General features: G+C 37.3%; 2 long non-coding RNA genes, 1 other non-coding gene and 2 pseudogenes across 3 annotated transcripts; 3 read left to right on the plus strand and 2 right to left on the minus strand.

Annotated features, from left to right (window-relative positions):
- Positions 1–733: 733 nt before the first annotated feature.
- LOC149101021 (uncharacterized) lies at positions 734–2,518 on the minus strand. The gene is made up of 2 exons (XR_016203091.1): positions 1,946–2,518; positions 734–1,173 (listed from the first exon to the last, which is right to left on the minus strand). It is a non-coding gene; the product is annotated as an uncharacterized LOC149101021 (long non-coding RNA).
- On the plus strand, positions 2,465–4,110 carry LOC149101022 (uncharacterized). Its single transcript, XR_016203092.1, has 2 exons — positions 2,465–2,540; positions 2,987–4,110. It is a non-coding gene; the product is annotated as an uncharacterized LOC149101022 (long non-coding RNA).
- A 6,191-nt stretch (positions 4,111–10,301) lies between these two features.
- Trnat-ggu (transfer RNA threonine (anticodon GGU)) lies at positions 10,302–10,374 on the minus strand. The gene has a single exon. It is a non-coding gene; the product is annotated as a tRNA-Thr (tRNA).
- A 5,967-nt stretch (positions 10,375–16,341) lies between these two features.
- Positions 16,342–20,587, plus strand: LOC149101024 (uncharacterized; annotated as a pseudogene).
- Positions 20,539–21,533, plus strand: LOC149101025 (uncharacterized; annotated as a pseudogene).
- Positions 21,534–22,939: the final 1,406 nt, after the last annotated feature.

Raw genomic sequence — 22,939 nt, forward strand, 5'->3', positions numbered from 1 at the left:
GACTGTGATAATCTTACAAAAACTGTTTTCCATTCGCGTATGGCACAGAAACTGAAACTGAAACTGAAACAGCCACATAAAATATCATCGTTCCTGTTGTGGTTTAAAAATTGTACAGTAGTGTATCACGTGAAAATAAATTCTACTCCTGTTCTTTGTACATGTTTCTTTAATTTATACACAGCTTTTTGGTGTCATTTATTGCAGCTGTGACCGTGAATCCGCCACACAGTTCTCGGAAAAACTATTACATTTGTCATCTGAACGCGCTGTTTTTCTCGACACAGAGGTACCCTTGTGAGAAAACTTTAAGAATTCCTAGGAATTCCTAGGAATTTCCTAAGAATTCCTAGGAAAAAATTCCTAGGAATTCCTAAGAATTCCTAGGAATTCCTAGGAATCTAAGGTGTGAATTTTCACGGTAATTCGGACTCGGAATTCCTAGGAATTCCTAGGAATTCCAAGTTTACATAGAGCTGACTTGGAATTCCTAGGAATTCCTAGGAATTCCAACTGAAATATACTCACCTTGAAAATTCCTTAAAATTCCCAAAAATTCCTAGGAATTTCTGAGAATAACATGGAATTTGTAGGATTTTTTGAGAATAGGTTGGAATTTTTTGGAAAATATGAGAAAAACTGGGAATTTTGTATCATTTGTAGGCCAGACAAAGTTTTGATGATTAATGCCCAGCATTAAAATAACAAATAAAGTCACTGATAGCACATCAAACAGGTTTTAAATTAATGGTTTATTACATTGGCTTTCATGAATTTAAACATAAGAATAATTATCCTGTTTCTTTTTCATTACATCAAGAATCAAAAGTAAAACTGAAAACAGATATGAAGGTCAAACTTTTACATGTTTGATAAAAAGAGAACTTTTTCAGATAATTTATCTACTTTTTTGGTTTACAAATCCAACAATTTTCCATACACAAGATTTTAGCTTAAATTATTGTTATTATGTGGAACAAATCTGGATTTTCATGATTGTAAGGAATCAATGATAAGAACAAAACTGAAACATTCCTTAAAATTTAAAGAGGCTGAGTTGGACAAACTTAGCTGCTGTTCAGTTATTTCTGTGGATTCTGCAGCTTCTTTTGTTGCCCTCTAATTAGGGTGTCAACAGCTAGCCTGTTCATCTTCATCTTTGTTGTGTGACACCTAAAACAAAATTAAAAAAATACATTACATTGTGATATATACGAGGTACTGAAGACTCAGAGTTCCAAATATTTATGTGCTCAAAATTTAATACATGCAGCTAATTAAGACCTGACTGTAAGCTGGTTGAAATGTTAAAAGAGAAGACTTGATAATTGTGAAGGTGCTTGTATACTATTGATAAATATGTTACATAAATCTCGAGCTTACAGTAGATTAAATCAAGGTTTTCCTTCTTCTATAAGTGTATCAACAACTCTCGAATTGGAGGATATATATCACGGCTTTAATAGCCAAATTTAGACATTAGAAATATTAAAAGACACTTAAAACATTAAAGGAACATTTAAATAATAGAGTACACACAAAAGAATATACGGATGGACAAGAATTGAAGATCAACACGGATTGCCATAGAGTCTGGCTGAAACACACACGAGACATATCAAACTCATGCACACTGTGGCTGCCTCATTGGAGTTTTTGTCAAGAACTTTGACTGGGATCAGAGAGAACTGCTATATTTGTTTCGTTTGAACAAGTGTGGCGAGAGAAACGACTTGTTATTCGCAAATCAAATTGTTTAGGCACGCACTCTGGGCAACGGTAACCTAAATTGTTTCAACTTTGCTTTAGCCAGAATTCGTTTCATGCCATGACTGAGTGACCCACTCGTGTATGATACGTGATGATAAAGTTCATTCAAAAGCTTTTGTCTCAATACAAGAATTTACTTTGTATAATATAAGGTTACTTGAATTCGATTACTCACCAAATATTTTTGTGCCCTTTGAATTTTTCCCCGTTGAAACATCCACAGTAAGACTTTCTTTTAGCTCCAAATCTTCGCCAAGAATAACTTGTTTCTCGTTAATGACACTCATGCTGTTTTCTTCTGGTCACAGGACCGCAGCAAAAACCATTTTGATATAATTTTGGAACTGAAATCTACTAAAACGCACGAGCGATCAACCGTTAACGCTGAATTCAAAGATGGGCGCCAAAAGAGAATGAATAACGCGATCTTTGTCACGTTCAGTCACGAGGACAGTCACGTGAAAATTCGCGTGCTGTGATTGGTTCAGTTGATCAGTTGAGGAGAGAATGGAAACTGGAGAAGAAGGAGAGAGAGACTGGCAACGAGGTTGGCGAACCAGTCGCTTTCGATGGCAAGTCTGTTTCCCTTTCCACGCTGTTTTGGTGGTCTTTTGAAAGATGGGTCTTGCTTCAAGAGGAAAAAACTACACAAACTTTTTACGAAGAAATCAAGGAGGAAAATGGAACGTACTTTAACTGGTTGATCTGTTCCCAACGGTTGTCCAGATAACAAAGGATCGTGAGGCACTTAAATCAAGTTCACTGCAAAGGTAAGCAATCCAATTTTATAGGGATTTTCTGTTATGATAAGCTATACTTGTAAATAAATCAAACGAAGCAATGCATTGTGTGCTCTTTAAAAACCCCAAAAGCCGAAATTCACCTAAAAGGTTTCAGATCGACCTGAGGAAACGAGATAAATTCTGCAAAATAAGCTTAAGCTTGTTGCATTAGTCCACCAAGTCTATTTTGAGAGCCCACGTGTTTTAACACCCAGTCAGCACAATGCAGCAAGTATAAATTTGCAATGCTTGTCATTTTTGCTTTTGAATTATTTATAAGGATTAACATGATATGAGATCTATAGTGTTTTCAATACATCAAGATGTAGGTTTTTTTATTTGCATTGTCATTTATTTATGTCAGTTATTTATTTGTTTCCCATTGACTCATAATCTTTTTTATTCTTTTGATTTTGTTGTGTCATGAATTAAAGTGACAGCGAGGACAAGGAAATACAAGAAACATATTGATGATCTCACTATACCCATACCAAAATCTACAAGATTCGACCACATAAATCGCTTATAGCAGTCTTCACAGGTCAGTTGACGTCATCTCCCTCTCTTGCATCCCTTTTTCCTGGAGATCATTTCCAGCACCATGAACAGAACACCTCAGAGTTTTTCGGCTCACCTGAGTGAGATGGCTGTTGGCAAAAATGTTGTGGATGACTTTGCTGGATTATGGAGTGAACCTTTATGCAAGAATTGAAGCTTCACAGAAGCATTTGAGGAAATTGAGTTGCCTATACCTGAAAAGACTTCAGAAATACCAATTGATGTAATACACAACAACTCTGATTAGTCCACAGACAGTGATTCAGATAATGATGTTGAAGTTTCAGTTCTGACTCCTCTGAAGAAATTGAGAACTCTGACACTGATGGCCATTCACTGGACTCCCGTGATGAAAGTGAAACTAATGGTTCCCAAGAAAAAAACATTTTCTGCCAAAGAATATGCCTGTATGGCTATTCTGGCCTTAATTTCAAGACATTGTATGACAATGAGAGGCTGCTAGACATATCCTTGTTTTAATGAAACTACCAGTAATTTGTCCAGAGAATCTCACAGTACAGTTTTGTACAGCAAGCGTGTGGAAACTGTGAGCTTTTCATTTATGACATCTGTGAGAGATGTCTTCCTCTTTTTCCTAAAGTCATAAAGGATCAAGTCAAAAATTGTTCAACAGTGGGCTGTGATGGGTATGTGTGTGAATCTACAATTATATTAAATATATACATGCATATATATACTTTTGGTTTTATTGAAATTGTAAATAATATATATTCATTTATGCTGACAGAATTTTTTGCTTAATCTATTTATCAAACCTAAGAGCATCCATTTTTCTATCAGTTAAACTCTGGGTGTTTGATTTAAGGGTCCATACGGGCACATACACACTAACAAATCATGTTGGATCTAAAAAGCAATGTTATCAGTGCTATAGTTTTATGTTGAGTTGTCAGACTTAAACTGGAATTAATGTACATTTGTTTGGAAATAATTATCTTGGAGCTTGAGAACAATAAAAAGGTATGGAACTCCAGAGAAATGATCGTGTTGATTTTTACTAATTTACAGAAACTGATTCATGCACTGAGTTCATCTTTAATTTTGACATTTTGGGAAATTTATAGAAATTTCCAACAATATTTTATGTGTTTTAGCTATTCCCAAAAATTCCTAGATATTCCAAACACATTTTTTAAAACAGTCTGGGAAATAATAGGAGTTCCTAGCAATTCCCATTAATTCCCAGTCATACTTTTCACTATTCCCAAATATTCCCAGAAATTCCAAGGTCTTGGATTAAGCATCATTTTCATGGCTTGGAATAACTTGGAATTCCTAGGAATTCCCAATAATTCACAGTCATACTTCCACTGTTCCCAAATATTCCCAGAAATTCCAAGGTCTTGGATAAAGCATAATTTGCATGTCTTGGAATAACTTGGAATTCCTAGGAATTCTTAGGAATTCCTAGGAATTCCCAGACTACTGGGAATTTATTTCGCAGGGGTATTCAAAGGACCTCACCTTTCAACTCTCAAAATTCTCGATTCACAAACCCACTTCAAGCCCACTGAAACTTTTCAGTATACACACTTCTCATCCTGCCACCTGTTCAATACTAAAAAGGGTTTTATCAAAGGAGAAACATGTCTTTTAAGAACCAACTCAGTCAAAGAGAATTTTAATAAATGCAAACGAGATTTTGAGCAAAGACTCTGTAACAGAGGCTATCCCATGATGCTCGTTCATAAAATCTTGACTGAAGTGCAGTTCTCAGACAGAGTAGAAGCTCTTCGTAACAAAACAAAGAAGGCGAAAGAAATTTTACCGTTTGTTATCACTTATAATGCGGCAATACTGAATCTTAAAAAGATTCCCATGAAACACTGGCATGTCATTCAACGGCAGCCTAGACTTGCACATATCTTTAACCAACCACCGATTGTATCTTCCAAGAAGGAAAAATCACTCATGACAAGGACATTTTAGTCTGCGCAAAACTTCCTTCAATCATGCCGCAATCATAAAAAATTGTGAACAAAGAAGCACTTTCAAAAGGTTTGTTTTCAAAGCAGAAGGAAATTTACATATGATCTTTTTCTGCTAGCAACATGCTCAGCCTGCATTCACACATTTTTGTCCGCAACTCAACTGAGCCAATAAACCTAGCCCTTGATCATTTGCTAAGCACTCCTCCATTTACACTTCAAACCTTTCAGTTGATCATTCATAGTGAATGTAGAAGCTGAGGACTCGTAGACTTTATTTAAATACTGAAACTTCTCACAAACCATTTGAATTAAGGGCTTTTTAGACCCTCGCGACAACTGATTCAACTCTGCACTCTGGCAATATAATTACGAGTGACACCGTACCCTTGCACAAGTCTTGTTTTCTCAGTAAATCAACCAATGACCTAAAATAAACTGATTGCAACATATAATTCTTCCTAAAGCTGCAAGCACATGAAATTAATACTGGTTTGAGCTTGAAATTTAACTGACACCGTAGTTGCATAAACATCACCTGTCAATGAACAAGTTGAGATTTCATTGTTTTGTACCAGACGTTTGATTGGCTGGATTTGAAAATGTTGTAATCTATTGTTTCAGTTCTGCCTTCTGATTGGTGTTCATTGTCTGGGTGGCCCCGGTTTCAATAAATGCACTATAACACATTGTATTCTTTATTCAATATCTTGCTAAGTATTTACAGCAAAGCAGTTTACTATATCTCATTTGAAAGAGCACAAGAAGTACTTTCCAGAGAAAAAATAGGCTGACTTCATGGAAAGTAATAGAACTTTTACAAAAAATTTAATAAGAAGAACTTAGCAAAAAGGTAAAAAATTTGAGATTAACTCAAAACGTTGTAAAACTACTCTGCTGTTATAATTTCATGATCATGATCAGAATGAGACTTTTTTCCGATAATTATATATACACACGTACAGCTGTATAAGCAAATGCATCCCGAAAACTGCATAGAAATCGAGGAAATCTAGAATTAACTACGTTTTTTTGCGAGGCATAAACAGAAAGTGTGTGTTTTAGTCACCATGGCAACTGCCACATATGCAAATTCAAGTCTGCAACAAAATGCAACAAAACAGAGCTTTTATCCAAAGTTATTGGGCTGAACTCTTCGTTAACTGACTAATACACCTAATGCAATAGAAAAGGTGAGATTCTAAGCGTAAACTGGCATTTGAACAACATGTCTTGGTATCGCAAACTTGTGGAAAGAGACACCAACATTTTTTTACCTAAAATTCTTGCATTTTGATATAATTTAGGAAATTACTCTCACATATTTACTTAAAATAACTTTTGAATCGCTTTCCTTCCCTAAAAACCATCGTAAGGACCTTTGAAATGATTTTAGCTCCACCATTTCAAAGTGAAATTACTTGATGTCGCAAAATTCCTCATGTAGGCCAAATTCAAGTGTCCTACCCAAAACTGATCATTAAACAAGAAAGTTTATTAACTTTCTGGACTCCAAATATGGAGCAAATCAAATGTAATGCAATTTTTTTACAATTTTTTTTCTTATGGGTCACTGGCGATACCATGGCAAGAGGGCATGCACGCAGTAGCTGTGAAGGTCCATCTGATCCTATTTTTCTGCCCGTCTGTTTTTCCTTACATCATCCAGTCAAGAATGAGCAAGAACAGGAACAAGCTTGGTTAAAGCCAGTGGTGATCTTGAACCATCTTCTCTGATCTTCCTCATCTACAGTACTACTGAACACTCCAAGTTGTTTACATGATCTTTGTCATTCTTATGAGCTTGCCAGGGATGCCATAGGCCTTCATGATTCTCCACAGTTTTTCGTGGTATATTGAGTCGAAGGCCATTTGAAGTCAATGAAATGTGTGTTTAATGTCGCCTGCCACTCATTGACCTGTTCCATGATGTTGAAGAGGAGGGATATTTTTTGCACTGTACGCCTGTTCTTTTGAAAACTAGCTTGTTCCCCTCTAAGGGAAATGTCTATTCCATTTTAATTCCTCTGAATGGTGACTCTCCCCATTACTTTGCTTTCTACAGGTAGTAGTGTCAGCCCTGCTTATTTAAGACTCCTCCAGATCTCTCTTTTAACTCATGAATACAAGTTACAATGGATGGTGGGGATCACTCAGTCACTCCATCCCTCGATCTCTCGATTGGTCAGTCGACTCCTGTAAACATCTGGGCTTGATAGTTTATGTGAGGATAGGGGACAGTGGTAATGAAAGTGAACAAGAGGTTGGATTTAATTTTTCAAAGTACTTGTAAAGTTCTCACACACTGCTGGAAGCCATGCCAAGCCATACCATGCAGCCCAACCTTTATTGACATAGCAACATAGTTGTCTTACAACGACACAAAAGTGGCTAGAAAATAATTTCACTTCAACCTATACATTCTAAAAATACTTCACAGGTGGGTGGGTGGGGCATGTCAGGCAATGGCAGATGGCAAAACAAAAACTGAAACATGCACAAGCCAGGAGACCCGAACCCCCCCCCCCCCCCCCCCCCGCACAACTGTACTCAGACTCCCAGGTGTGTGTGAATGTTTTACACTTGTTTCGTTCGTCTGCCGGTGGAAAACCACACCTCTCACACATGAAGTACGCAAATGTACAACACAAAGAGCGCAGAATATGCGACCTTTCACGCAAAAACGTGTGGAGCAAAACACCAGGAACCAGGTATGTTGGAGGAAACACTCAGTTGCACTCCCCTGTCCATGAGACAGTGAAGGCATCAACAGCTTCTCAACCAGGGTTGAGAAATCTGCCACAAAACCTGTCCAATTGTCTAGTCTTTACACTCGCAAACCGGTCGACTGTGTGAGGACCCAAACACCTGTCCAAGTAAGCAAAACTGGAAGGATCGAGTATATAGTCATTCGAATCTTCGATCCGCAACAGCTGGTCAGCAATAAAATTCAAAGGTGAAACTCTTGTTACTCTCATCAACTCACCAACTTCCTACTGCTGCTTGTCCCCCAAACTGAACAGCAAATCCACCCTAACCAGAATCACTAGCATCTGAGTAAATCAAAATTTCAGGCTTATGACTGGGAGATCAAATCGGATAGCCTGTATTATGAAACTTTTTCTGCCAGAAAACAACCTCACCTTGGGCATCTTTATATATAACAGGTTACCATAGCAACAACATGACCTGCTAAAAAGACCCCTAATTTTAGCTTTAAGTGCTTGTAACTCAAAAACAATCTTGTTGACCCCCATTTTTTATATCGAAATATGATAAGCATGGTAAGATGCAACTTTTTGCAAAGCTTAAAAAAATTCTGTAGTATGGGATCAGAGCCACCTTAAATTTAAGGTTGCTCTAAACTCAGTCTAGAATAAAAAGCTAAAATTAAGGTTGTTTTTGGCAGGTCATATTGTTGCTATGTCCCACAGAATTGACAGCAACATGTTCACCAATGATTGGGCAGTTTTTTTACACCATGATTTTTGCATCAACACATAAAGAGTGGTTGTAATGACCCATTAATGCTCCCAGCCCATGAAATCAAACAAGACAATAACAGCTTTTGATGGCAGAAAAGGGGCATGGGATGAAGTACTCAAGTTGGCAATAGGAATCTTACGGGATGACACGGTTCAGGTGGTTGGCAACGAGAGGATCTACATGTAGATAGTAGGAATATTATTAAGCAACAACAACTGCACTGTAGAGAGGTCCTAATCCTCTTTCTGGGGTCCTAATCCCCAGGTCCTGAGAGGTCATAATCCTCTCTCTCCTTTCCAGGAGTCCCTGTAGTCCCCAGGCTACTGAGAGGTCCTTATCCTCTCCCTGGGGTCATAATTCCCAGGCAACAAACAACAGAGATTTGGTGCCTTGGTGACAAAGCTATCAGGAGGGGGGGGGGGAACCTTTCTGCCACAATAACTGGCAGTAAGTATCTTTTTATCTACCTCTTAATTTCCAGTTGCTACATGTAAGTGATGGTCTTTGCATTGGTTTCTTACTTTTTCAATTTATTTTTTATAAGGTAAAGACACTTTGAAACCAAAACTCATTGAAATCTTGTGAAAATTTTAATGGGAAAATCACAAGGTTTTCATGCAGTTTTAATGGGTTTTTCATGGAAAAAGCATTAAAAAAAGCTACGAGAATCCTCTTAAAATTTCCCAATTAATGGCCCATGAAATTTCCATTCCGAAAATAAAAACATTAAAAAAACTATGAAAATGCCATTAAATTTAATGGGGTCATGAAATATGATTTAATGAGATTTTCATGGTATTGGAAAACAAACCATGAAACCTGCCACCAGATTTTCATAATGTTTATTTCATAGGATGTTAATGGATGCAAAAATCACGACCCACAAAAACCATTTTTAATGGCCCATGAGAATTTCGTCACTACTTTAATTACCTTTTCACAGCATTTTTATGGTCCATGAAATTTGACTCCCTGTTAATATCATGGGATAAATGATTACTACTGCAACCCATGAAAATCCCATTAATAGTCCATGTACCCAGGAAACTACATTTTGATATCATTGCAATGTGAGTGATCTTGGATTACTGATCCCGATTTAGATCACCCCAAATTAAAAATGGTAATAAAAAGCAATAAAATAGAGCATGTGGGAGCCATATATATATATATATATATATATATATATATATATATATATAATTAGCCACTTAACAGTGAGTTTTACAAAATTGCAAATGTGGCATGTACAATCAAGTACCAATATTTAATCTGTAATACATAAAAGCCCCTGTCAAAAGTCCATAATTAATGAGACTGAAATTGAAATAAAGAGATTGCATTGAATTACAACAACTTGCCAATATCATTTTTGTCCAGTGTCCAAACGAGGAGCCCACACCAGATTAAAGACCAGTTGAAACATCTTATTTCTGTACAAATTTATTTTATTTGGTAGATTTGAAGGTGTTTCTAATATGGCATGCATATGTATAAAGCTTACTGAGATTTTTCAAAGATCAAGCTTCAAATTCAAATTCAAATTTTTGCCTTGAAGACAAACTGTGTATTTTCAGATTATGATGGAAATGCTGACAATATCATCACTCATGTTTGTGAATTGATTTTCACTTTGCAAGTGAATATACGAAAGATCATATATTTGAACTGCGGAGAAAGATGTGAAGACATGATTAATCATCGCAGTTGTAAACACAATTTAAGCAGTTGTGAAATTAAAGCCTGAAAGAAATTCAGGCCTGAACGGGATTTGAACCCATGACCTCTGCGATACCAGTGCAGTGCTCTACCAACTGAGCTATCAAGCCACTGGGAGCTGGTCACGTGGTGAGTTTGTAATATACCCATAGATGATGACGAATGCAAGTGAATATATGAAAGATCATATATTTGAACTGCGGAGAAAGATATGAAGACATGATTGATCATCGCAGTAATAAACACAACTTACAATAAGCAGTTGTAAAATTAAAGCCTGAAAAAAATTCAGGCCTGAATCTTTCTCCGCAGTTCAAATATATGTTCTTTCATATAGTCACTTGCATTCGTCATCATCTACGGGTATATTACGAACTCACAACATGACCAGCTCCCAGTGGCTTGATAGCTCAGCTGGTAGAGCACTGCACCGGTATCGCTGAGGTCATGGGTTCGAATCCTGTTCAGGCCTGAATTTTTCTCAGGCTTTAATTTCACAACTGCTTAAGTTGTGTTTATAACCGCGATGGTCAATCATGTCTTCATATGATTTTCACTTTGTTTTTCAACCAGGTACATGATGTAGTTCGGTTTGTGAATGGATACTTTAAGCTTTTCTGCTTCAATAACTAGAACGAAAATACACAGCAACATGTGACTAAAATCAGCAGATAAGTTTACGTTTTGTTCAGTTTTACCACTGAAGGTCACTTGTAAATTAAAAGCAACTGCTCACAACAGAAACATGATTTCAGATTAAGTTCTATGACAAGTTTGAAATTCTTTTTGGTTTAAGTTATGATTGTAGTAAGGCTTGCTATAAGAACTGAAATGGACTAGAAGAAAGACAAAGATTGAAAATTGGTTGCAGCATACTAGTACATTTCACTGTATTTCCCAAGTTCTAGTATATATCATTACAATAGTGATGATCAAAAAACTATATAGTCTTAATCCGGAAGGCTTGTGATTCTTGATACATAGAATTGTTCCTAGAGCCAAAAGATCCAGATTTAGTTGCCTTTAAACAGTCAGAATATCTTCACACTTGTAATTGATTGACCGTTGAAATCAACTGCATGTTTCTCAGAGCATTGCGTCATGGGTAATTTCAACTCATTTCCAGGGTATTAAAGTGTTCAAATTCAAGATGGCAGCCCCTGTGTTATATTCTTTTGCGTTTCTTTGCAACCTGTTTTCACGAGCAAGAAAGTCGGCAACATCACCAAAACCAGTGAACCAAAATCGAAGGTCATCAACAAACAGTGCGTTGTTTATGATGTTAAACGTGGTCTTTGTGAAATGGATTATCTAATATTGATTTTACAATCAATACCTTTACCAACTTGTTAACAAACTTGCCAGCTCAAGATCTTCGATTGGAAAGCACATGAAAGGACAACACGCAGTCGAAAAACCATCTATTACAAATAATTTTTCCATCCCGAAAACGTGCAGCCAGAGTAAACTAGACCTTGCAAAAATCTGCTCAAATGCTTGTGTTTTCGAGTCCTTGCCAAGACTTGATCCCGAAGAAACTGATACAGCTCAGCTCGTCAGCTCAGGCTGATGAGTGCAAAATGTACAGCAAACAGCCAGAGAGACTACAGCGAAATTGAAGGTAAATACCTATTTTTAATATTTTGCATTGTTTGGTCGTGATAATTTTGTTTCAATATTAAGCTTTAAACTATGCTTTAATGGCATGCTTTAAATCCAAGGAGATGGTTGCACAGAAAATCAAAACTAGCTTTACAAAATGGGAATCGACTAGGAATTGGCAAAATAAATTGATCCTATAGCAAATCTGGAAAGTCGAAATTTCAAGAGTTCTTCATGCCCACTGACCAAGCTTTCTATTGGAAATTCCATATTAAAATGTCTCATTTCACCATGGTGGTCAATTAATCTGGTCAACTTGTAGTGGTTACTCAACTTACCAATGTATGCAGTTGAGAAACTAATCCTTTATTCTGCATTTCAAAAAATTAATTTCACAAGTTACATTGTTAATCCAGGTAATAATAATAGTAGTAGTAGTAGTAGTAGTAATAATAATAATAATAATAATAATAACAATTATGTATAATGTTTATTAGTGGCTTATAAAAAATTACAACTGTAACTGTTATAATAACAATTATAATAATAATAATAATAATGATAAATATTTATTATTGTCCATTCTTTTAGATGAGGAACATTCACAACCAGAAGACAGTTCCAGCAGCAGATTTGGGATATTGGCTAGTGCACCAAGAGCTTCCACTGGCCCTCATCTTGGACATCCAAATGTACCTTCAGTACACTAACAGGAGATAAATTACAAAAATGGGTAGAAATGTTATCATCTGACACAACAGCCAAACTACTAGATTATGGTAAATTACTCAATGTGACCTACATTTATGATCAATGTCACAAAGTTTAGTGTGAAACACAAAAACAAGCCAAATGTCCAGAGTGATTTGAATTGAAATACCCTCGACTGACTGCTTCTAACTTTGGGAAAATTTGTTTGAAGATGCAGAACAAAAGAGCTAAACCTGAGGTGGTTGCTCAAGATCTCCCTCAACCAAAGCCCTCAGTGCCTTTGTAGATCGCATATTGAAATGGGGCAGGAAAAATGAAAGCACAGCTGTGCAAGTTTGTGAAGGGCTGCCTCAAAGGAAGCATGTTTTTACATACGAATGTGGACTGTTTATTAGTCCAGAAGATTCTTTTTAGCTGTAACTCCGGACAGGGTGTGTTATGTTAGCAAGGAAAAAGACCCATGGGGTATTGTGGAAGTAAAATGTCCATACACAACAAGGAACAAAAACCCAGTGAAGCAGCAGCATCAGCGAGCAATTTTATGAGCAAAGTAGGTGAAGAACAGGAACTTTGACACTCAAACACACACACAAGCACTATTTTCAAGTCCAGGGTCAGATGGCAGTAAGTGAAGCCAAATGGTGTGACTTTGTCATCTACGCAATAGCTGGTGTGCCTGTTGAGCGAATTTATTTCGATCCCAACCTCTGGAAAACTGCTGTATGTTATTTGAATCAGTTCTAATACAAATTTTTTTTTTGCCCAAATATGTTGCCGTTCATGATTCTGCATCCAGACATATGAGGCAGTAGACAGACTATAAGTGTTTGTTTTTAGCAGATCTTTCAATTTTCTACTACTGGGAGCAAGTACTGAAGACCCACTACTGAACCTCCCATGCATGAAATTACTGATCTTAACTCCAAAATGGCACACAGTTAAACTATGTAAACTAAAGAGAAGCTGGTATTTCTCACATGGATTCTGACATTGGCTATTTGCCTTGATGTTAGTACTTTTGTTCTCTTCAGCTTGTTTTTTCCTTTAGTAAAAGCTGAAATGACAAGGTTAGCACGTTTACATCAAAGTTTATCCTTGATCAGGAATCTCCTGTCAGCCATGACCTTGTGAAAATGAAAATGATGTATAAAATTAACTTCCTTGTTTTGAACAAAATCGTGGGCAAATAAGTACTGATTTTAAAACTCTTTTTGGAGTACCCTAAAAACTGACAGACGATTAATTAACTTGAAAGTGATATGAAAATGATAAAAATTGGAAAACCCTAATCTCCAAGAGATGTTTTCCTTAAGGCCGTTCCTGCTAAAATCTTCCAGTCAATAGAGTTTTTTAAAATTTTTACTGCAGTCAGATAATGAGTTACTTGTGTCAGAAATGCAAAAAAAAAAAAAAATTGGGAGTCACCGACTTCGTTTCAGAGTTAAAGCGTGTGGAAAACTACCCTGATTTTGAAAAACTGGCACACGTAATTCAGCATGGTCCTCGGGGGTTTATAGTTAAAGATATCGAAGGTGAGTCAACGTTGGCAAACGATCTTAGTCATATTTTGTGGAAGTGGGTCTTTTGCATAAATAATTCCAAATGTTGCTAACGTTTTCACAAAACTTAACTCTACAAGAGGCATTTGAAACCACCGCAGAGATAAACGCAGAGCTAAAAATAACGGAATTCGATTGTGCATTTTTCAAAAAATTCAAACTTCTAATTTATAAATTTTCTTCAATTTTTCGCTAAACGTAGAAAATTGGTAGAGAAAATGATCCATCAAAAGGCAAAGAGGGGTGACCGAACTTCCAAGATCGTTAAATCCAGGCAATGTTATAGCAATGGTCATCGGCCCTATCATTGTTCATTTGATTACTTAGCGTGCACTTTGATGCATGACACAGTGTTTGAATTTACGTGCTCAGTAAGGATGCGTAGAAACAATTAGCGTGAACGTCCTTAAGGGTTCGTTAACTGATCTTTTTAAGCCATTGCTAAGAAAATGTATTCTCTCATAACCCTGCCATTTTAAACTTTCGTGTTTAAACTTTTCCATCATCAGTAACACCAGTGATGACATCATCAGGCCATGCCTATGGTCATGTGACTCAATCTGAAAAATTGTTAAGGTTCCCAAGCATATTACTTTATTGGGATTTTTCCCCTTGATTTATTATTTTAACTTTAATCTCTATTATGCTATGCTATTTTGTTTCATTTCTAAAAAGTCAGAATTTTAAAACATTAAAAATACATGATTTTCGGGGAAAAGTATGATTTTACAAAAAGCATGCATAGCTACGTTTCCAAGATTGACTTCAATCGGAACTCGTCAAAAAAGGCTGGATTTAATGGAAACCACATTTCCTTTAGAATTTAAAGAAACTGGAAGTGCCTGCGATATCTATTGGAAGTTACCCTATCAGTGCATATGCAGTTTACACTACCAGCAGCTCAATGGGATCAAACGAAGCACACAAAAGCCACATAAAGATGATTTTTCTCTTTTTTGTTTTTTGCGTTTGTTTTTCTGTTTTTCTTTTAGGTTGTTTTTGCTTGTACTTTGTTACTTTCAATTTTGTGACACCCAAAGAAAAAATGTCTAAAATGTAATCAAATTTGAAAGTTTTTGAATTGTTTAAATTTTGCGTGCTCAGGCTGATGAGAGCGAAATTTCACCTCGTTTTCAACCTGCAAGAGCGGGGGTATGAATTGGTTAATGGGCCCTTAAAATTTCCTTATGCTCTGACACCACTCATACATGCTTCATAACAGACTGATGTGCAATTTACAGTTTAAAACAAAGCAAATTAACCAAATCAATAAAATGAGCACTTCAGGACAGCATATTTGATAAGTAAACTACTCTGTTCTGAAAAGAACATTTTATCTAACCACCATGTTCCAGTTGGTCTAGAAAGCCACTGTGAATGGTAAGTTCCTTATCTGAAACCCTCCCACCCCAACATTTTGAGAGAAAAGAAATTGCAGTTGATGGGAGTGATACATGTACCAATCAACGCCTTTATTGTATTGTGGTGCTTATAATTTGAATAAGTTATGTTACGTAACAGTAAATTGGTAGGGCATGAGATAAAAATCTCTGAACAGTCAATAATTGCATGTGTGTTCTTGTAACTCCTTGTCCTCTTCATTGTCTTTAGTGCATTCCTCATGATTGCACCCTTTTGAGGCCACGCAATGAGGAACCTCAGAGCATTTGCCATTGCTGCTACACCAAGCTTAATAATTGTTGAAGTTTGATCTTCACTGATGTCAATTCTGAAAAAATATGTACGACTATTATTACTTCAATAGTGTTTAACAATAATGTAGCCACAATCGTCTCCATTTGAAATGGTGTAAATCAAATATTTTTTCCGGGTAACATCTCATTTGTACGCTAAATCCTTGTTTTGTAACCCTTATCACAGCCTCATCAAAATGAGCAAAATCTTATCTCCAGGACTCAGCTTTGCACATAATGTTGGAAGATGTTGACGAGTTACCACCCTCACTATCCAATGAAATATTTTGCAACTGCGAAGACCTGCAATATGACAATCAAAGTAGCGGATCATCAGATATGAAACAATTGTCTGAATCAATTAAAGGGTGTTATTAAAAATAACTTCCAGGACAAGTTGAATACTTTCCACTTTCAAACCTTTTGTGTGCCCAAAAATGGGATGTCTCCTGCTGTAAACCTACATGTAGGTTCCAGCCACATGCATACCCTTGGGTACCCCCATATAAAAATGAAAGGGGTGTTTGTCAGAAATTTTGAAGAGAAATCCCTAAAGGTACCAGATTCTCGTCTTGTGGGCTTTGAAGGCCCAACTGTGGGTATCACTACCCCCTTAAGCACTGTTGGGAAAGACAGTGACTTGCCACCCCCTCTCCCAACCCCTCAACATGAGAAGCTGATAAGAATCTCTCCAGGGCATCCCAACATTGAAAGATGTAGACTTTGATATTTGGTCCAAATTACCGATAATTTTATTTGTAACAAGACCAAAAAAATTCTAAAAAACATTTTCTGTCCTTTTTTGCAACACCTACGCTTCAATTCAATGAGTAGTTAACTCACCTTTACACTAAGATGAGATATACTGAGAAACATGATTTAGTTAATAGCTGGAACAGTTTAGAATTGTCTTTTTTTTTAATCTGGCACATTCCTGATTGTAGAAGATTGCAGCATCCCTTTTTTTCTGAACTTCAAGGAGCAGTTGCTGCATTGCTGTGCTTAGATGCCTGTGTTCTTTCCAGTCGCAGCAGGAGAAGTCTGTTTCCATAGCTTTTTCGTTTTCTCCAACCAAAGGAATTGTAGCCTGAAGGCCATCACAATTAGTATCAGAAGGTGAAGCTTTTTTACTTTCCAAAACCAAAGGAATTGTGGTTTCAGCTTCTATGTGATTGGTTGCAGCATTGAAGTTGTAGGCTACTGGACCTTCACCCTGATTACTGTCTAACCGCGAAGAATCACAAGTGGTTGTTTCAGTCTTTTGGCATTTTCTAACTCACTCATATTGCTGCAAAGCCCTGTTGTTCATGTCCACATTTTCTGACTTAGGGTTACGGATAATTATACTCTGGGTGAAGACAATCTGACTTTGGTTTACCTAAAGAACCTATTAGAACTACAGTGAAATCTTCGAGAGAAATATGCTTTAATGCAAGGCGCTGGTTAATATTCCGTACTTTATCTGGGAAAAGGTTACACAAGATGGATCAGCGACCTACCAGTCAAGAAATGAGCACTGCAAACTTTATCTAAGGGGCTCTGCATCCAATTGGTTTCTTCAGATTTCTGGGATCTGACTTTGTATTGCATTTAACCACTTCTTTCGTCTCTCTGGAGCACTCAATGACGGTATCTGAAAAAGACCTTTATCTTCCACATTCCAATGTGTGGTACACCCAATAACGCAGCAAGATTTAACCATTTTTCAATGAAAATAACAACTGAGTAAAGTGCTTTTCACAACAGAATAACCATGTGCTTCATGCTTTTTGCCACATGGCCAAAACAATTCCCATGATGCATTGCCAGGAAACAAAAACAATGGTGTAAGCAAAGATTCGCCTTTATGAAATGCTTTTCACGAAAATCAACACTTGATGTGCAGCCTGATACGATGCAGGCAAAGTTATTCTCTGATGAGTAGTACATTTACATACTTCACGCATACTGGAATGCAATCCATTTCAAACTACTCTTTAATAAGCCCGATAGAAAGTCAATCACTGCAGCAAAGAGATAAGAAAAGGAGACAAAGTGTTAAGGTGAAAAAAGAAATTAAAAAGCAAAACGAAAAGGCTAAAGAAGTAGGTCACTTTCTCATCCAAAAACTCTGGAGATTTTGATTTCTATGCATACTGATACAAAAATGACGTAAAACTCGATGTTAGTAGAAAGAAAGGCATGCTGTCATGTTCTGAATGCTTTTTTGAGTAGATATCTTCTAATTTCGCTCATATCCTGGCTGAAAATGTCCAAAATGTCCTAAAATGTGTTTTTTCCAAAAAGCTCCTGGAGTCAATGGGTAACAAATTTCTGGAAAGGAAGAAAAAAACTCTCTTTCAATTTTAAATGATTTTGAATCTGAAGTAAATCTGAAATAAAACGTGACCTCTTACGTGAAAATTTACACTAAAGGATAACTGTTAAATAGTCAAAATGAATGGCTAAAGAACAGAAGGAAAACAGATGATCTAGCCGTTTAGAATGGTTTCAAATGCCATTCCAACAACCCATGGAGCAATTTCGAATGGATGTGGTGAACATTCAAACTACACGGGAAAAATTTCAAACAGATGCTGCTAGTCATTTAATTGGACTTACAAAAATTTTGCACGGATCATGCCAGCTATTCGAACGGCTTCACAAAAATTTCGAACAGATGATGCTAGCTGTTTGAATGGCCTGATAAACAATTTGAATGGATGATGCTAGTCATTCAAACAGCCTCACAAATTTTCAAACCGACAATGTCAGCCATTCAAATGGGTAACAAAAAATTTCGAATGGATGATGGCATGCATTCGAACTGCTAACGATAAATTTTGAACTGGTGATTCCAGCTGTTCAAACTGCTAAAGGAAAATTTCCAATGGGTGACGCTAGCTGTTTAAACCGCTAAAGATATCATTGAATGACATAAACTGTTTTTGAAAAGCTCTCACTTTCGACCCACGTGTTGCATTATGCGCGAAATTATGTTAATTCAAGGTGAGACTTGAGATTTGCACAGTGCGTACTGAAACTTTTAAAGACTTGTTAATTTGAAAATTTTGAATGCAACCCAAACCGAACTATTTGTGTTATCTTAACAGGTTTTTTCTTTAGTGAAAGTCTTGAAGGAAGGAAATGTTATCTGTTTTGAATCTGAAGTTATGCAATAAAATATTAATTCCTGTTAGCAATAAAATATTGAGATTTTCTTTTCCTTTTCCATTTTATTATCATTGATGGGGAACAAAGCAGTCATTAAGTATCATTCTTTCTTTTTGATGCATCATCACAACTTCTTTTGAACCAATCTACTCAATGTAAAGTTACCTTGAAGTCTGATCTTCTGTTTCTTTTTTTAATAATTTTTTATTTTTCAAGTAAGAAAATGTTATCTTCCAAGTTACCAAGTGGTATCGTGCCCCTTTAACTTCACTGGAGTTCTTAAAGGAAGAAAATGTGAAATTATGCAATAAAATATTAATTCCTGTTAGCAATAAAATATTTAGATTTTCTTTTTTTCCCATTTTATCATCGATGTTGGGGAGCAAATCAGTGGGTGATTATCATTCTTTCTACTTTTTAATGTTTCGTGTCAGTTTCTTTTCAACCAATCTACTCAATGTAAAGTTACTTAGTGGTCTTGTATTTCTTTTTTAAATAATTTTTTTTCTAAGGAAGAAAACGTTATCTCTTTTGATCTGAAATTCTATTTTGACACCATGCAGTCCTACTCACTAGTGAGTCACGTGAGATATGTGCGAGTAGCCCAAGCGAGCAGTTGCGTGTGTAATTTCAGAGCGGTCAGTCGCGTCTTTTGAAGTTTGTTGGTAATAGCAAATACGAACGAGCAAACACTTTCCACTGAGGCAGAGGATGCCCTCGTAAACGATGACCATGATTCTTAGGAGAAGACCCGAACAACTGCCCACCAGAATCCCATGTTCAGTATGCTTCAGAATGTCAACAAAACTCTCGGAGCAATGGCAGACTCGATCCTCAACATGAACCATTCGCTCAAGTGGCTTCATCCCAGCAACACAGACGATCCCTAAACTGCAAAAATACAGTTCCAAAGACCAAATAAGTGCTTTTGATGGCTCAGATGATGATGCAGATGACTCGGATGTGGAACTTCAGGCCCTTTGTGGCACTGAAGCCGACAAGACTTCCAAAGATAAACCACGTGCTCGACTCGAGCAAAGCGAAGGCGGCAATGACCCATTGTTGTCGGAAATCGCAGAAGATCTTCTCAATGCACAGGCAGACCACCCTATGTGTTCGTGGTTAATAATTGTTTACAGAAACGAAGAGAATCAGCGCTTGGCATACCGTTGCTGACATAGCATGCCAAGCGCTTATTGCCAGATTTGAAACGGCCTGCATGCTTTGAATTCCTCTGGTCGCTGAGTTTGGCACCAATCATATTGAGAAAGCTATTTTTGTGATTTTAGCATCAATTTTCTCGGAAAATGTTGGAGGGATGAAGCTCAAATTCAGCGAAGAGATAGAGAAAAATCTCATCGATCAACCATCGTCACCATTCGGGTAAGATTTTCAGTATTTTGGCATTTATTCCAATTTAAAGTGGAGGAGGTTGCGGCTGGTGGCCGCCAAGTTGCAAGCGTTGTCTCCCTCTCTTGTCTTACCGGTAATCGACCAAAAGTAATTTCGTAAAAAAGACCCTTCAGACGGCCAGGAAGGCGAAAAAACACCGCACATGAGTCGATTAATGTTTCATTTAACTTTAGAGGGACATTCAGACCGAGATGTAAATTAGATATGCAGCCTTTAGAGCATTATTCATAACCCTCATAGATTCTCTTTGATTCTCTTCATTTCTGTAAACAATTATTAACCACGAACACATAGGGTGGTCTACCTGTGCTCAATGGAGATGAATCAGGTCCGGCTGCTAAGAAACAACTGGCTGACTTTATTAACAACCTGTGGTCTAAGAAATTGCCAGACTCAAAACTAAAGGATAAGTCGGCGAAATATTTATGCCCAGCGAACTGCGATACTCTCGCAATACGGCAGGTTAATTCCGAAATCTGGGATAAACTGAGCCACTCAGTAAAACAACAGGACCTCAGGTCCAGCTCAACCGAGAAAATGGCTGGTACTGCTGGTGCAGTACTGTGCAAATCCATTGAGCTGCTGCTAGAAATGAATTCGAAGCAGCCGAACTCAGACTCTGACATTTAGAAACTTATAAAATTGAATACAGATGCGGTTGCTCTGCTGGGGCACGCACATGTCAACCTGTCCCACCGCCACAGGGAGTCGATCAAACCACATCTAAATAAAGATTATGCTGGCCTGTGTGCTTCGCATGTTGCAGTAACGGTTCTGCTGTTTGGAAATGGCTTGCAAACCCCGCTGAATAATATACGAGCATCCAATAGGGTAAGCACCACAGCAGTTGGTAGTCGGCCCTAAGACGTTAAGGGACACCCTTCATGAAACTACCCAAAATCTGATCGGCGAAGCAAGCCTTTTTTATCGACATGTCGTCAGTGGAACTCAAAACCACCCCAAAAGTCCTTCTTCCAATCGCAGGACCAGGGGAAGAAGCGGCAGTGATTTCCGCTGACATACTTGATAACTTAGAGGTAAATAATCTTTTGTTGTTTGAGACCCACATGAAACATTATTTTGCCAATAAGGTGCAAAGCTTCAAGGGTGGCTAACTGGTACGTTGCCTCGGCAAATGGAAGGAAATAACTTCTGACTTAGAAGTCCTTAATTGTGTTAAGGGTCAGTATATTGAATTTTCCACACAGCCCACAAAGAACTTGGGCGCGAAAAGGAAAACATTCAACATCAGTGACTCATTGGCTATAGAAGCTGAAATCCAAAAATTGCTTGACATAAGTGTCATTGTACCCACCCATCATGAAAGTGGGGAATATATTTTGCCAATTTTTGTGGCGAATAAAAAAGATGGATCATATGGAATGATCTTAAATTGGAAACGCTTTAACCAGCATGTTGAATACCAACATTTCAAAATGGACTCAGTCTGGACAGCAATCAGGCTTATTACCCGAAATTCCTACATGGCATCCATTGATTAAAAGGACGCTTATTGTTCGGTCTCTATTGTAAAGCAACTCCAAAAGTACCTCAAATTTGAACGGAACAACGTGTTATTTAAGTTTACATGTTTCCCCAATGGTTTGGCTTTCTGTCCCAGAAAATTTACCAAGCTAATGAAACCAGTATTTGCCACCCTGCGACAGCTTGGTTACTTGTCTTCAGGTTATATAGATGACCCTTGGTTAGTGGGGCCAATCTGGGATGATTGTGCATAAAATGTTGTTGACACAGTCAAACTACTGGATACTTTAGGTTTTGTAGTACACCCTGAAAAGTCGGTGTTCATCCCAACTCAAAAGCTGGTATTTTTAAGATTCATTCTAGACTCAGTTTCCATGCTAGTTTACCTTACCCCTGAGAAGGCTCTTGAGCTAAAACAGGCAGCTACTGACCTGTTTAACTACAAAAATACTACTATTAGAGATGTAGCCAAGGTCCTGGGGCTTATAGTGTCAAGTTTCTCTCGCATTGCCTATGGACCCCTCCACTACCGCTATTTAGAACGAGACAAAACCACAGCTCTTAAAACTAGCGAATGGAACTTTGATGCCAAAATGTGTCTATCCAGCCAAGCAGGGGAAGAGCTTAAGTGGTGGATTGACTCAATCGAGTCTGCATCCGACCTGATAACTCGAGGAGACGTAGATATTACCATTACTTCTGATGCCTCACAACAGGGTGGGGGTGCAGCAACCAGTGATTCTTCAACTGGGGGACTCTGGACAGCTGAGGAAGCGAAAGAGCACATGAATTTTCTTGAAATGTTGGCTATGTTGTTTGCCTTAAAATCATTCGGCTCCTCTCCACAGTATAAATATATATAGTGTATAAATGATATAGAATTGTAATTGTATTTCATTTTATTTTATTTTGTCTATTTACTTTTTCCTTCATATTTATTTCTCTCGAAGATATTAGCTAACAAGCTACTCTGTAAATTCGAGGTTAAATGAAGTGTATGTATGTATATGTATGTATGTAAGAAACCCATTGTCCCAGCAAATAAAGCTTATGGACAG

This window comes from Orbicella faveolata, unplaced genomic scaffold (assembly GCF_042242905.1).
Source record: "Orbicella faveolata isolate gen_17 unplaced genomic scaffold, um_ofav_v1 contig_4, whole genome shotgun sequence".
Lineage (NCBI taxonomy): Eukaryota > Metazoa > Cnidaria > Anthozoa > Scleractinia > Merulinidae > Orbicella > Orbicella faveolata.